The sequence below is a fragment of the Mustela nivalis genome (genome assembly GCF_964662115.1).
Source record: "Mustela nivalis genome assembly, chromosome: X".
Lineage (NCBI taxonomy): Eukaryota > Metazoa > Chordata > Mammalia > Carnivora > Mustelidae > Mustela > Mustela nivalis.
The window spans coordinates 120,860,382-120,873,348 of NC_139040.1; the positions used below are offsets into that span (position 1 = coordinate 120,860,382).

Consider the following 12,967-nt stretch of genomic DNA (forward strand, 5'->3'; position numbering starts at 1 on the left):
AGAGGCTTGGGTATATGTGTGTATGTAGAGATATAGATCTAGATCATGCTATTCATTCATTCCTATGTATATATGGGGGGGAAGGACATGAGGAGAAAGTGAATGTGAAAGGTTAGGGAAAAATAAGATGAAGTCATGGGTGACTTGAATCCGTAAAACACATATCTTGAGGTCTTGTGCATAAGCTGGAGGTGAGCCAAATTTTTATTCTGTGCTTCTTGACAGCTGAGAAAAGAGGAAAACACAATTTATAGAGTGATTTACAACACTGTAAAATAAAGACAAAGTGGTTGCTTGAGAGAAACATAGCTATTACTGCTCCTGAGATAAATATGAATTTTAGAGGTCCTGTAACATTTTTTGTTGTTTTTTTTTTTTTTCCTGTAACATGTTTAACATGGGCAATGGTGGTTTTAAAATCTGTCCGTAGGTTCGTCGATGCTCCTTCCTCCAAAAGATGGAGTCTGGTTCCCCTCCTCCAGGCTGTGGGCCAGGCTTAGTGGTTGACTTCTAAAGAAGATGGTAGCATAATAGAGGTGATACACAGCTTCCAACACTGGTCAGAGCAAGAATACCTTCTGCCTGGTCCTTCAGGTCCTGGATCATTCTCTTCTTCCTTGGGTCAGACTAATCTGATTTTTTTATAGACCCATTCTTTGTTTAGATTTTTATCATAAAAGTCTTCAAAAAGGTCACTATCAAGACTTAGTCCAAAGCTCTATAAAGCACTTCGCTTATCTCTGCTGGGATCCATTGTTAAGATTATATTTTAGGCTTGTGATGGCTATCATTTTTTGTTTGTTTTGTGAGTCTTAAATAGGCACCTCGTGTTCTGTCTTTATTAATTATTCTTACATTTGCTCAAGGAATTGTCATTTGTTAAGAACTGTGCCTGCCAGAAAGGTGAAGGTCCTGAGGTAAACAGTTCCTCCTCATTAGGTAGAGAATATTCTCCTCAGGCTCCCTAGGAGCTCTGCACATAACCTGAATATGGGCCCATCTATTCAGATGTTGATTAAGCAGCCATGTATCTGAGGCACAGTTTTTTTTAAAAGATTTTATTTATTTATTTGACAGACAGAGATCACAAGTGAGCAGAGAGATAGGCAGAGGGAGAGGGAGAAGCAGGCTTCCCGCTGAGCAGGGAGCCCGATGCGGGACTCGATCCCAGGACCCCAGGATCATGACCTGAGCTGAAGGCAGACACTTAACAACTGAGCCACCCAGCACCCAAAATAGTTTTTATGAATAGTAAGTTCAGGGATGTCCCAGCTCTCTGTTGTTTCACGTACTCTGACTATCACTTTGTAGGAAAAGCAAGACAGTCAGAGTAGACTTACCATGATTACAGAGAGAGGATTCCGTTGGCCTCCTAAATATTATCGGGGAGCTGGAACTCTCAGAGTACATAGCTGGACACAGGGCCATTTAGAGGTTTAGCCTACAGTATCATCCCTAGGGGAACAGGCTTCCAACTTGCTAGGCTCTCATGTCCTGTCAGTGAAAGGGTGACAAGAGTCTCACATACTCTGAACAACGCAAGTCTTGAGTATTACTGATTTTACCAATCCAAGCCCACTTCTCTCACTGTTACACTAACAAATTACTAATTCCACCAATGAAAACCAATTTCTATTTTTTTTTTTTTTGACAGACAGATCACAAGTAGGCAGAGAGAGAGAGAGGAGGAAGCAGGCTCCCTGTTGACAGAGAGCCTGATGCGGGGCTCGATCCCAGGACCCTGAGATCATGACCTGAGCCGAAGGCAGAGGCTTTAACCCACTGAGCCACCCAGGCGCCCCCCAATTTCTATTTTTAATAAAGATTTTATTTATTTGGCAGAGAGAGATCACAAGTAGGCAGAGAGGCAGGCAGAGAGAGAGAGGAGGAAGCAGGCTCCCTGCCGAGCAGAGAGCCCAATGTAGGGCTCGATCCTAGGACCCTGAGACCATGACCTAAGCTGAAGGCAGAGGCTTAACCCACTGAGCTACCCAGACTCCCCTGAAAACCAATTTGTAACCTTCATTCTGCTACTTAGTAAAGCTGCTGGTTTGATGAGCTATGACTGACAGAAGCACTTGTAACTGTAACATGGAATATGGACTCCATGATTAATACAGCTGACCACCCCTGCGGGGTCAGGTCCTGAGTCATTGCCAGCCCTTAATTTAATGCAACACACACACACACACACACACACACACACAGCTGCTGCTACTACTACTACACTTTTTGCTGACAGTAAATTACAGACATCATCAAACTGTAAGGGACAAGGGCAAGCTCCTCCAAAATGTGCCACTTTAATGTGCAGATTATTTCAAGTTGAAAATAAGTAATGGCCAGGGCACCTGGGTGGCTCAGTGGATTAAGCCGCTGCCTTCGGCTCAGGTCATGATCTCAGGGTCCTGGGATGGAGTCCCACATCGGGCTCTCTGCTCAGCAGGGAGCCTGCTTCCCTCTCTCTCTCTCTCTCTCTCTCTGCCTGCCTCTCTGTCTACTGTGATCTTTCTCTGTCAAATAAATAAATAAAATCTTAAAAAAAAAAAAAAAAGAAAAGAAGTAATGGCCAAAAACACTCAGAAAGAAACCTTCTTACTTATTCCTAACTGCCTAAAAGAATCCAGAGGACCTGTTGAGAGAGAGCTAGCACCATAAGTAACTGTATTAGACAAGAACTAGGTATGGTAGACAAGAAGGAACCCAGCAAGCCTGTTTGATCAAATTCCTCTTTGTGTCCCATTGTGTGGGTGGCCCACCAAATGCTTGTTTACCAAACATTTATTTTTTCATCTTCATGAAAGTTGCTTTCCTTCCCTTTGAAGTTCTAGACCCCTACTCTCTTCTTGGTTCAGGAGTTCCTTTATACTTCATTTTGTCTGTCTTTGGACACTCATGTCTGTGTTGATTCCTCATATGTATATAATTAAATTTTAGGGGCACCTGGGTGGCTCAGTGGGTTAAGCCTCTGCCTTTGGCTCAGGTCATGATCTCAGGGTACTTGGGTCGAGCCCTGTATCAAAAACTAAAAAAAAAAAAAAAAGTATTTTCTCTTGTTAATCTGTCCTTTGTCAGTTTGATTCTCAGACTAGCTAGAAGAATGTTGCAGGATAGAGGGAAAATCTTCTTCTCCAACAATACCCTATAACATGATCAAAGGTATTGACAAATCTAAAGAAGCAGTGTTTCTATTAGAAGATTAGAAACCAAGAAAAGGGTGAGTCAGGGAAGCCTAGCTGACAAAGCCATCCCTGCGGAGTTTGGGGGAGAGAGAATCTTGTTCCAAAAAAAGAGAAATTCAAAAATAATGGCCCTATTCGCAAGCTTAATTCCTAGGGTGGGGACGAAAGCTTCATCCTCCTCATGCCTAATGTGAATTTATCTAGAGAGAGAATGTAGAGATGTGTACCTTTCCCTCCAGTGAACCACTTTCATTGCTTATTGTTAATAAAGGGACATTTTGACTTTGTAAATCAGGCCCGAGGGCTGTGTTTTGGAGAGAACATATTCTGCGTGGTCCCTCCAGGAAGCCCCTCTGGCGCCGAGTGTCTTGGGTGTAGCAAGTTATCCATCCCTAGCATGTTGTCCTTCTCACCCCAAGTCAGTCCAGTTCTTGGAAAGGCTTGTTGAATGGACTCTTCCCCCCAGCCAGGCGGTCAATGAAGTCAGGGTCAGGACTGTGCCCATTGAACTCCTGATCACCACTGCCCAGCAGAATAGAATACTCAGAAAGCTCCCAGTACTTACTAAAGCCTCTGAATAGATACAAGGTACTCATTTTTTGGAAACTGTACAGATGAAAGCCAAACCCTTAATTCCCCAAGGTGATATACCTCTTTTTTAAATTTTTACTTTATTTTGTCAGTGTTCCAAGATTCACTGTTAATGCACCACACCCAGTGCTCCATGCAATACGTGCCCTCCTTAATACCCACCACCAGGCTCACCCATCCCCCCACCTCCCTCCCCTCCAAAACCCTCAGTTTGCTTTTCAGAGTCCACAGTCTCTCGTGCTTCGTCTCCCATTGATATACCTTTGTGCAACCTCTTGGAGAGTTTCCTGGTAGTAACAGTCCTCAGTTACACTGAGACCTCAGCCAGCCACAGGACCAAGATCACCCCAGGATAAACTTGGTGGCAATAGAAAATTTTCACTCATGGGGAGGGCGCCTGGGTGGCTCAGTGGGTTAAGCTGCTGCCTTCAGCTCAGATCATGATCCCAGGGTCCTGGGATCGAGCCCCACATCGGGCTCTCTGCTCAGCGGGGAGCCTGCTTCCTCCTCTCTCTCTGCCTGCCTCTCTGTCTGCTTGTGATCTCTGTCAAATAAATAAATAAAATCTTTATAAAAAAAAAAAAAGAAAAATTTCACTCATGAATTAAACATTTGAGCACCTACTTCATTCTGAGCACTGTATTAGACATGATTTAGAATGAGGGCACCCAGGCCTGTAATGGACAGGGATATATACAAACAACATAATTCATAAGATACAGGTAACAGTTATGCAAGATAATTTCTTTTTTTTTTTTTTAAATGGGCATTTTTTTTTTTTAAGATTTTTTATTTATTTATTTGACAGAGAGAAATCACAACTAGTCGGAGAGGCAGGCAGAGAGAGAGAGAGGGAAGCAGGCTCCCTGCTGAGCAGAGAGCCCGATGCGGGACTCGATCCCAGGACCCTGAGACCATGACCTGAGCCGAAGGCAGCGGCTTAACCACTGAGCCACCCAGGCGCCCTGCAAGATAATTTCTTGAAGGCTATTTTCTTCTGGTGGTAGAGCAATTTAAGGAAGGTTTAGGTAACATCTGAGCTATGTCTCGAAGAGCCCATGGGAGTTAAATTAACCATGCTAGTTTGACTAGTCCACCTCAGTATTTTCAAAGAAAAAAAAAACTCCTATTAACCTTTAAAGCAGCCAAGAGTATTATTTCATCAAGAATTAAATTTCAGGGGCGCCTGGATGGCTCAGTGGGTTAAAGCCTCTGCCTTCGGCTCGGGTCATGATCCCGGGGTCCTGGGATCGAGCCCCACATCGGGCTCTCTGCTCAGCAGGGAGCCTTCTTCCTCCTCTCTCTCTGCCTGCCTCTCAGCCTACTTGTAATCTCTGCCTGTCAAATAAATAAATAAAATCTTAAAAATTAAAAAAAATAATTAAATTTCAGGGGTACCTGGGTGGCTCAGTTTGTTAAGCCTCTGCCTTCGGCTCAGGTCATGATCTCAGGGTCCTGGGATTGATCCCCACATCAGGCTTTCTGCTTGGCAGGGAGACTACTTCCCCCTCTCTCTCTGCCTGCCTCTCTGTCTACTTGTGATCTCTCTCTCTGTCAAATAAATAAATAAAATCTTAAATTAAAAAAGCATTAAATTTCATTTTTGTTGAATACTACTTGGGTTGTTGTAGCAAAAGGAGTATTTGCCTTTTCAGAGAACAGAGAACTTATTGTTTGATTATCCAATACCATCCTTCTGAGTTAACCCTGATTTTAGTCCTTATAGGAATTTGGCCAATTTTAGTGTTTGCTATACATTCCACATTTCTGGCAGACACTAAAAGATTGAGAAAATTATTTTACTTCATACCCAGATTGCTCAGGCATATTGATGGCAGGCCACAGAGAGTTCTAGTAGATCGGCACACACTGGGGAGCCAGCTCCAGCAGGTGGATACATCCAAAGTTCTTGTCACGTATGGAATATTGGAAGAGTACCTGCATTTCAAAAACTCAAATCTCAAATACATATATTATATATTTGAGTATAGACATTCATGAATTTTGTTCTGGTTTCCCCAAGACTCAGCTTTAATTATATACTTTCAAGGTAATAGAAACTATGTTTATAAAGACAATGGTAAAGAACACAAAATATTCATGGGTTAAAATCTCTTAAACACACACACACACACACACACACACACACACACGCCTGCACGCACACATGCCTGAGTGGCTCAGTTGATTAATCAGTCTCTTGATCTTGGCTCAGGTCTTGATCACAGGGCTAGGAGTTCAAGCCCATGTCAGGCACAGGACTTACTTAAAAACAAAAACAAAACAACCTGTTTCTGGCATTATGGTCTAGTCTACTCGCCAGTCTTCTCCAGGTTCAGCGCCTCTAAGTTACAGATATTTTAGAACTGGTGGGGTCCCCGTCTTGGGATTATTTTTAGCATAAATATATTATTACTACTACAAATGTCTTACTTTTGAATAGTTATCTGATGATTGGGCCCCACCAAATACTTGTGGATCCACTGAAGAATATATTTCACCCATAATAGGTGCTTTGGTGAATATGGTGAACCAACCGTTTCTTGTGTAAGATGTTCCGGGATAAGGATTCATTATATTTCCAGCTGGTTTTAGTGCCAGTAGGGTATCCAAATCCCCATTCTTTAGTTCTTCTGAGGCTCTTCAGGGAATATTGGGGCTAGTATTTAATTAAGTCTAGATGTAGTACCGAAGCCATTATAAAGTGTTTTGTGGTCTTCATAAGGGTTACGCGCTTATGTAAGACCCTTCATAAAGGTCTGGTTGATTATTCCCTTGAGGAATCAAACAATTTGGAGGGTCCTCAGCATTGGACAATAGCTGATGGGTCACCTTTGCATCCAGCTCTTTGCTGTCCTTGATCCATCAAACTGCTCCCATCCATAATCATTTCAAAGTCTGGAATTTCCAATGGTAGATCCATCAAATCAGGATGGCTAGAACAAACTTGTTCTGGTGATCTTTCTGAGTGACTCATGAAGCAACAGACCAGCATGGGCCAGTGTGGTGATTTTCTTGGAGGTTTACTTCAAGTTCTCTAGCTTTGGTTTGCAGGACTTCTGGAAAAAAGGGGCAGGTTTAATTTTCAATCGTTTCAAGTCAAGAAAACGGGAGAAAATACAAATTTTGTTGTTCTGGACAGATTAAAGATAAAAACCTTTGGGGCGCCTGGGTGGCTCAGTGGGTCAAAGCCTTTGCCTTCGGCTTAGGTCGTGATCTCAGGATCACGTGTCTTGGGATAAAGCCTGAGTGGGGTTCTCTGCTCAGCAGGGAGCCTGCCTCCCTGCCTGCCTCTCTGCCTACTTGTGATCTCTGTCTGACAAATGAATGAGTAAATAAAATCTTTAAAAAAGGGGCACCTGGGTGGCTCAGTGGGTTGGGCCTCTGCCTTCGGCTCAGGTCATGATCCCAGGGGCCTGGGATCGAGTCCCACATTGGGCTCTCTGCTCAGCAGGGAGCCTGCTTCTCCTCATCTCTCTCTCTGTCTGTCTCTCAGCCTATTTGTGATCTCTCTCTCTGTCAAATAAATAAATAAAATCCTTAAAAAAAAATCTTTAAAAAAAAAAGATAAAAACCTTCACCATTTAGACCATTAATCTCAAAGAACTGTCATTTTGATAGAGGAAAACCAAATCCCAAGCCTATACCACGTACTTGGTATTAAAACTCTTACTCCAACAAGACATATTTAAACATTTTTTTCTTTTATTATTTCTTTGAGACAGAGAGAGAATACGTGCAATGGAGGAGAGAATCTTAAGACGTGGGACTCCATCTTATGACCATGAGATCCTGACCTGAGCCAAAATCAAGAGGTGGATGCTTAATCAACTGAGCCACCCAGGCACCCTGCAACAAGATGAATTTTTAAAGACTTCATGCAGTCTTTTTCCTGTCATCTCCCATGTTGATATAAACTTAGTTTAACAAAAAGATCCAGGGCACTGCATGGATCAGAGTTGCTGTGGCCGCAGTCATACACTGACCGCAATCTCTATTAGGAATGAAAGACTCTAAGGTGTGAGGAGGCTGCCAACCATTCCCAACTCTGAAGCCATCAGGGATGACCTTGACCGAAGACAGCTGCCTTGGGACAGCCGTTCCCTCTTCCCAGGTGGTCACATCAAATGGCTGTTCTAGAAGTTCAACCCACTTCCCCTAATTTAGGATGGTTCTGAAGGGTAATCCAACCCTGGAACTCCTCAGAATCAGCTAAGGCTTCTGTTAATATTTTACTACTGTTCAACTTCTGCCTTATTTTGCTCTTTTACTCTTTCTTTTCTTCCCCAGGTGTTGATTACTCCCTTATAAATGTTTTCTGTATTCCTTCTCTATAATCTTAGTCCTATGTACAAAACTCCTTACCAAAGACTTCCTTCTCAGAAGCCTTCTACTACAACTTTCCTTTTCTACAGTCAGATTTTGCTTTAACTTTTCCCTATTTAAATAACCAGTCTCATTTTCCTTGCATACAGAGTTGTTACCCTCATTATTTCCAGTCTTAGATCACCCATAAAACTTCATGGAGTGTTAGACAAAGCTCTAAGTTTTTTCCCTTTTCTGACAAAATTTGCAATAGAAATAACACAGGCTTTTACATTCAATGGTGATAATGCTAAAGACATGTCCATTGTAATTAAACCGATAGACTTAAATTAGCTTTAATGCCAAATATTTCCCAAGATCTTGTGAACTTCAACTTCAACGTTTGCGTTAGTTTCCATCTTTCTGAGTTTTAAAATGCCCAATTCTGGGGCGCCTGGGTGGCACAGTGGGTTAAGCCTCTGCCTTCAGCTCAGGTCATGATCTCTGGGTCCTGGGATCGAGCCCCGCATTGTACTTTCTGCTCAGCAGGGAGCCTGCTTACCCCCCTCTCTCTGCCTGCCTCTGCCTACTTGTGATCTCTCTCTCTCTCTCTCTGTGCCAAATAAATAAATAAATAAAATCTTAAATAAAATAAAATAAAATGCCCAACTCTGGGGCATGTGGGTAGCTCAGTCAGTTAAGCGTCTGCCTTTGGTTCAGGTCATGATCCCAGGGTCCTGGGATGGAGCACTGCATGGGGCTCCCAGCTCAGTGGAGAGCCTGCTTCTCCCTTTCCCTAGGCCACTCCCCCTGCTGTGTGCATGCACTCTCTGTCTCTCTGTCTCTCTGTGTCAAATAAATAACTAAAACCTTAAAATGTTTTAAAAACTAAAATAAAATACCCCATTCTTACAAGTGCTTGCCTTTAAACCAACTAAACAGAGCTCTTTTACAAGTTAATCTTAGCAATACCATCAGGAGGTAAAGAAAATAGCTCCCGTGTATAACATACATGGACACACCCGCAAAAACACAAGATGCAAACAAAATCTTAAAGGACCAATTTCTCAACAGCTCTCTTTTACAAAACAATTCTAACTGCAAGATGATATTATAATTTCTGGATCTGTCAATTGGTCATTTTTCTCCAGGATCTAACGAATATCGTAGCCAAGAAGTGTTGCACGAAAAGATTGCCCAGTTTTGGAGAACACAGCCTTAAAGGGCCACACTCGGGAATCGAATCCTCATTTCCCATTTTCCCATTACACCGTGGCTGGTTTTCTTCAAAGACACCAAAAGACATTACAACACGCAAAGCAGACAAAGCCCAGAGTAGCTCCGTAAGGGTTGGTTTCTCCCCAGAAAGCTGGGGCTTCACCGACTGAACCAAACGGCATCCTCCCCAGCCTTTTTTTTTTTTTTTAAAGATTTTATGTATTTATTTGACAGAGAGAAATCACAAGTAGGCAGAGAGGCAGGCAGAGAGAGAGAGGGAAGCAGGCTCCCTGCTGAGCAGAGAGCCTGACGCAGGACTCGATCCCAGGCCCCTGAGATCATGACCTGAGCCGAAGGCAGCAGCTTAACCCACTGAGCCACCCAGGTGCCCTCCCCAGCCTTTTTTTTTTAAGCATGCAAGAAAAGGAGACTAAGAGAACCAAAACTTGTCAGGAGAAGGCCCCCGAATGAGAGGAAGAAATCTAAGAGAGCCCAGCTGAACGGGAGGAAGAAAGAAGGTCATGTGCGGTCACACACAAAGTACTCACCAAGAGAAGGCTGTGCAAACCAAACCCCCACTCCGACTCCTTGCAGTAAGAATTAAATTAGGTGCTGAAGGCCAGCAGTGTCCACTCGGGGTGGGGCCCTGGGGACAGTCCCTAGGGCAAAGAGTGTAGGCAGCTGCTTAGACTTCCCTCCAGACTCCTGTTACTGGCTGGGAGCCCAAAGAGCCACGGGCAAAGAGCAACCAACCGGTTGACTTGCCAAATTTGTAACCAAGCCCAAGCTCATGTTGTTCTGTGCACGACAAAGCCAGTCACCGAGTCACCGAAGCGTGGAGCAAGGGAAGAGGCAGCAAAAGGACTGAAACAAGACAATGAGCTCCAAATCCACCTTCAACAGAGGAAGGTCAGGGAAATGTAAGTGCCAAGGAAAAAGTCTGGGCGAAAATCTGCCGCTGAGTATATTAGTCCGCAGCTGCAATTAGCCCCACTCAGCAAATTTGGTTATAATGTCAACGAGACGTTTACTCCACAGATAAAATGTAATATAAGGAATGATTAACCAAGGGTTGGGGGGGAGGGGGGAAGAATGATTAGCCCATATATTGAAGAGCCAAAAAGGCAAAAAGGAAACACTAAGGTAGGAGTTTCCAAGAATTGCTCCTGGGACTGGAGGGGGGAAAGAAGCAGTTGGAATGATTGAGGCTGACCAGCTTGGGGAGGGCGGGACCAGACCTGTGATGACGGGGCCTCGGTGCCGGGGTCTCCTGGGGCACCATGAGGTTGGTTCTGGGGGAAAGCTGCAAATGGGAATTAGCTGCTACGGCTGAAACTAACTAAGGCCAGGTGAAATTTCTGCCGGTAAAGCCCAGAGACAAGTCGTCTCGCCCCTGCAGCCTGCCCTCTAGCGCCTCCCAAGGGCAGGGCCTAACCGGGAGCCGCTGGCCAAGGTGAACACCGGGGCACCTGGGTGGGCAGACGTGAAGCTTAGAGAGGAAAAGCCTAATGACCGGCACAGGTTGTCAACTTCTGGCTGACTGGGGTCCTGGAGGCCCTCAGCTTGAGCTGGGCTATAGTGGTGGCAGCGGCTGGATCATGGGGAAGTCTTGGGGGGCAGGGGAGGGACTCCCGGGGAGAAGAGCTGGGCGGCCCAAAGGGCCGAGGAATGTATTCATGGTGTCACTATCAATTCCTCAATTTCTTTTTTTTAAAGATTTTATTTATTTATTTGACAGAGATCACAAGTAGGCAGAGAGGCAGGCAGAGAGAAAAGAAGGGAAGCAGGCTCCTCACTCAGCAGAAAGCCCAATGCAGGGCTTGATCCCAGGACCCTGGGATCATGACCCAAGCTGAAGGCAAAGGCTTTAACCCACTGAGCCACCCAAGCGTCCCCAATGCGTAATTTCTAACAATAATTTTTTCCTATCATCCAGTATCCAGTCCATTTTCAAATTTACCTTACTGTCTCGAGGATATATTTTAAAATATATAATACATGTATAATATGTAATACATGTATTAGATATAAAATACATATATAATCTATCTAATAACATATTTTTAAATTTATTGAGGTGCAATTCACATAACATAAGAATAGCCATTTTATTTATGTAAAGATTTTATTTGTTTATTTGAGGGAAAGAGAGCATAAGCAGGGGGAAGGGGGAGCAGGAGAAGGAGAAGCAGGCTCTGCATTGAGCAGGGAGCCAATGCAGTGCTCGATCCCATGACCCTGGGATCATGACCTGAGCTGAAGGCAGCCGCTTAACCAACTGAGCCACCCTGGTGCCCCAATGATTTATATTATTCAAGTGATATATACTAAATGAAAAACTTTCAGGCAGATACAGTAAAAAATGAACACCTATAGTCTTACCACCAAGACAGCCATCTTTAACTCTCTGCCATATACCCTTCCAGTTTTGTTTCCTATATACACCAACGGACAGCACAAATGTTTGAACACACAATTTTTTTCAACTTTTCAAAACCTGTGGTGAAATATACACGAAACTGGCTTTTTAACCGTCTGGAAATAGAATATCACCATTTTGCAACCCCCAGCGAAGGAATGAACCAGGCACTGCATATCCGTGGCTCCCACCCAGAGAAGCCGGCACCATTTTATGTCTCCCAAGCTTATGACCCAGTGATCAAACAGAGTGGACTCGAGTCCAGGAAATTCCCAGTACACGGTGGCTCCTGGAACCACATCTGGAGTTCATAATCCACAACATTCAAGCTGCTGGGATCAAAGGGCCCAGTTTCTTCTGCAGAAAAATTATAAATGGAAAAAAGCGGGGGGTGGAGGGGAAACTGCAGATAAAAACAATTTGAAAGACATAGACACAAATGGGCAGGATTAAACTGTGGTACCTGGGGATGCACGTTTGGGTGAACCATAAAGAAAGGAGGACGAGGAGGTAGGTCTTCCAGGAAAGGCAGTGGTGATGGGGATCATGGATCATGGATGCTGGGTGGCTGACAATGTCCTATTTCTTGACCTGTGTTGTGGTCACTGGGAGGTTTGCTTGAAGATATATCAAGCTGCACATTTGTTTGTATGTTCTACTTTTATTTTCCAAAAACAGGTTAAGAAATATCACTTTCCAGGTTTACACATCCCCATCTCTCAACTCTCACTATCTAGAGGCCACCATTTCATCTCTTTAAAAAGTCTCTGGGGGTGCTTGGTTGGTTGAGTCGGTAGAGCCCGCGACTCTTGATCTCAATCAAGGTTGTGAGTTCAAGCCCCATGTTGGGTGAAGAGCTGACTTAAAGAAATAAATCAGTCTTTAAAAAAAAGAAAAAAGAAAAAGTCTCTTACTTGACACGAGATGTTAGGGATTAAAACTGTTCTGTGATTTACGCTGGGGTATGTGTGTGTGTGTGTGTGTGTGTGTGTGTGTGAGATTTTCACTTTTAGGTCATAGTAGAGACTTCTTGTTGCCCACTCTGAGATCCGTTTCTTCCTCTTCCTTAGTAATACCTGCCCCCCCCAATTATTAGTTGGGAAGATCGACATGGAAAATAAGACCATATTTCTCAGCCTCCCTTGGAGCTGGGCTGGCCAAGTGACAAAAGCCTGGCCAAGTGGCTAGGAATGGAAATGAGGTGTGGCTGGTTTCTTCTTACGGGGCTGAAGACAGAGCCATTGCCTGTTGT

General features: G+C 43.9%; 1 long non-coding RNA gene across 2 annotated transcripts; it reads right to left on the reverse strand.

Annotated features, from left to right (window-relative positions):
- Positions 1 to 165: 165 nt before the first annotated feature.
- LOC309856803 lies at positions 166 to 10,281 on the reverse strand. Of its 2 annotated transcripts, none has more exons than XR_014307354.1 (4): positions 9,845 to 10,281; positions 6,207 to 6,832; positions 5,584 to 5,711; positions 166 to 225 (listed from the first exon to the last, which is right to left on the reverse strand). It is a non-coding gene; the product is annotated as an uncharacterized lncRNA (long non-coding RNA). The 2 variants fall into 2 exon arrangements; XR_014307355.1 differs by lacking the exon at positions 166 to 225 and adding an exon at positions 5,178 to 5,324.
- Between the last annotated feature and the right edge of the window lie 2,686 nt (positions 10,282 to 12,967).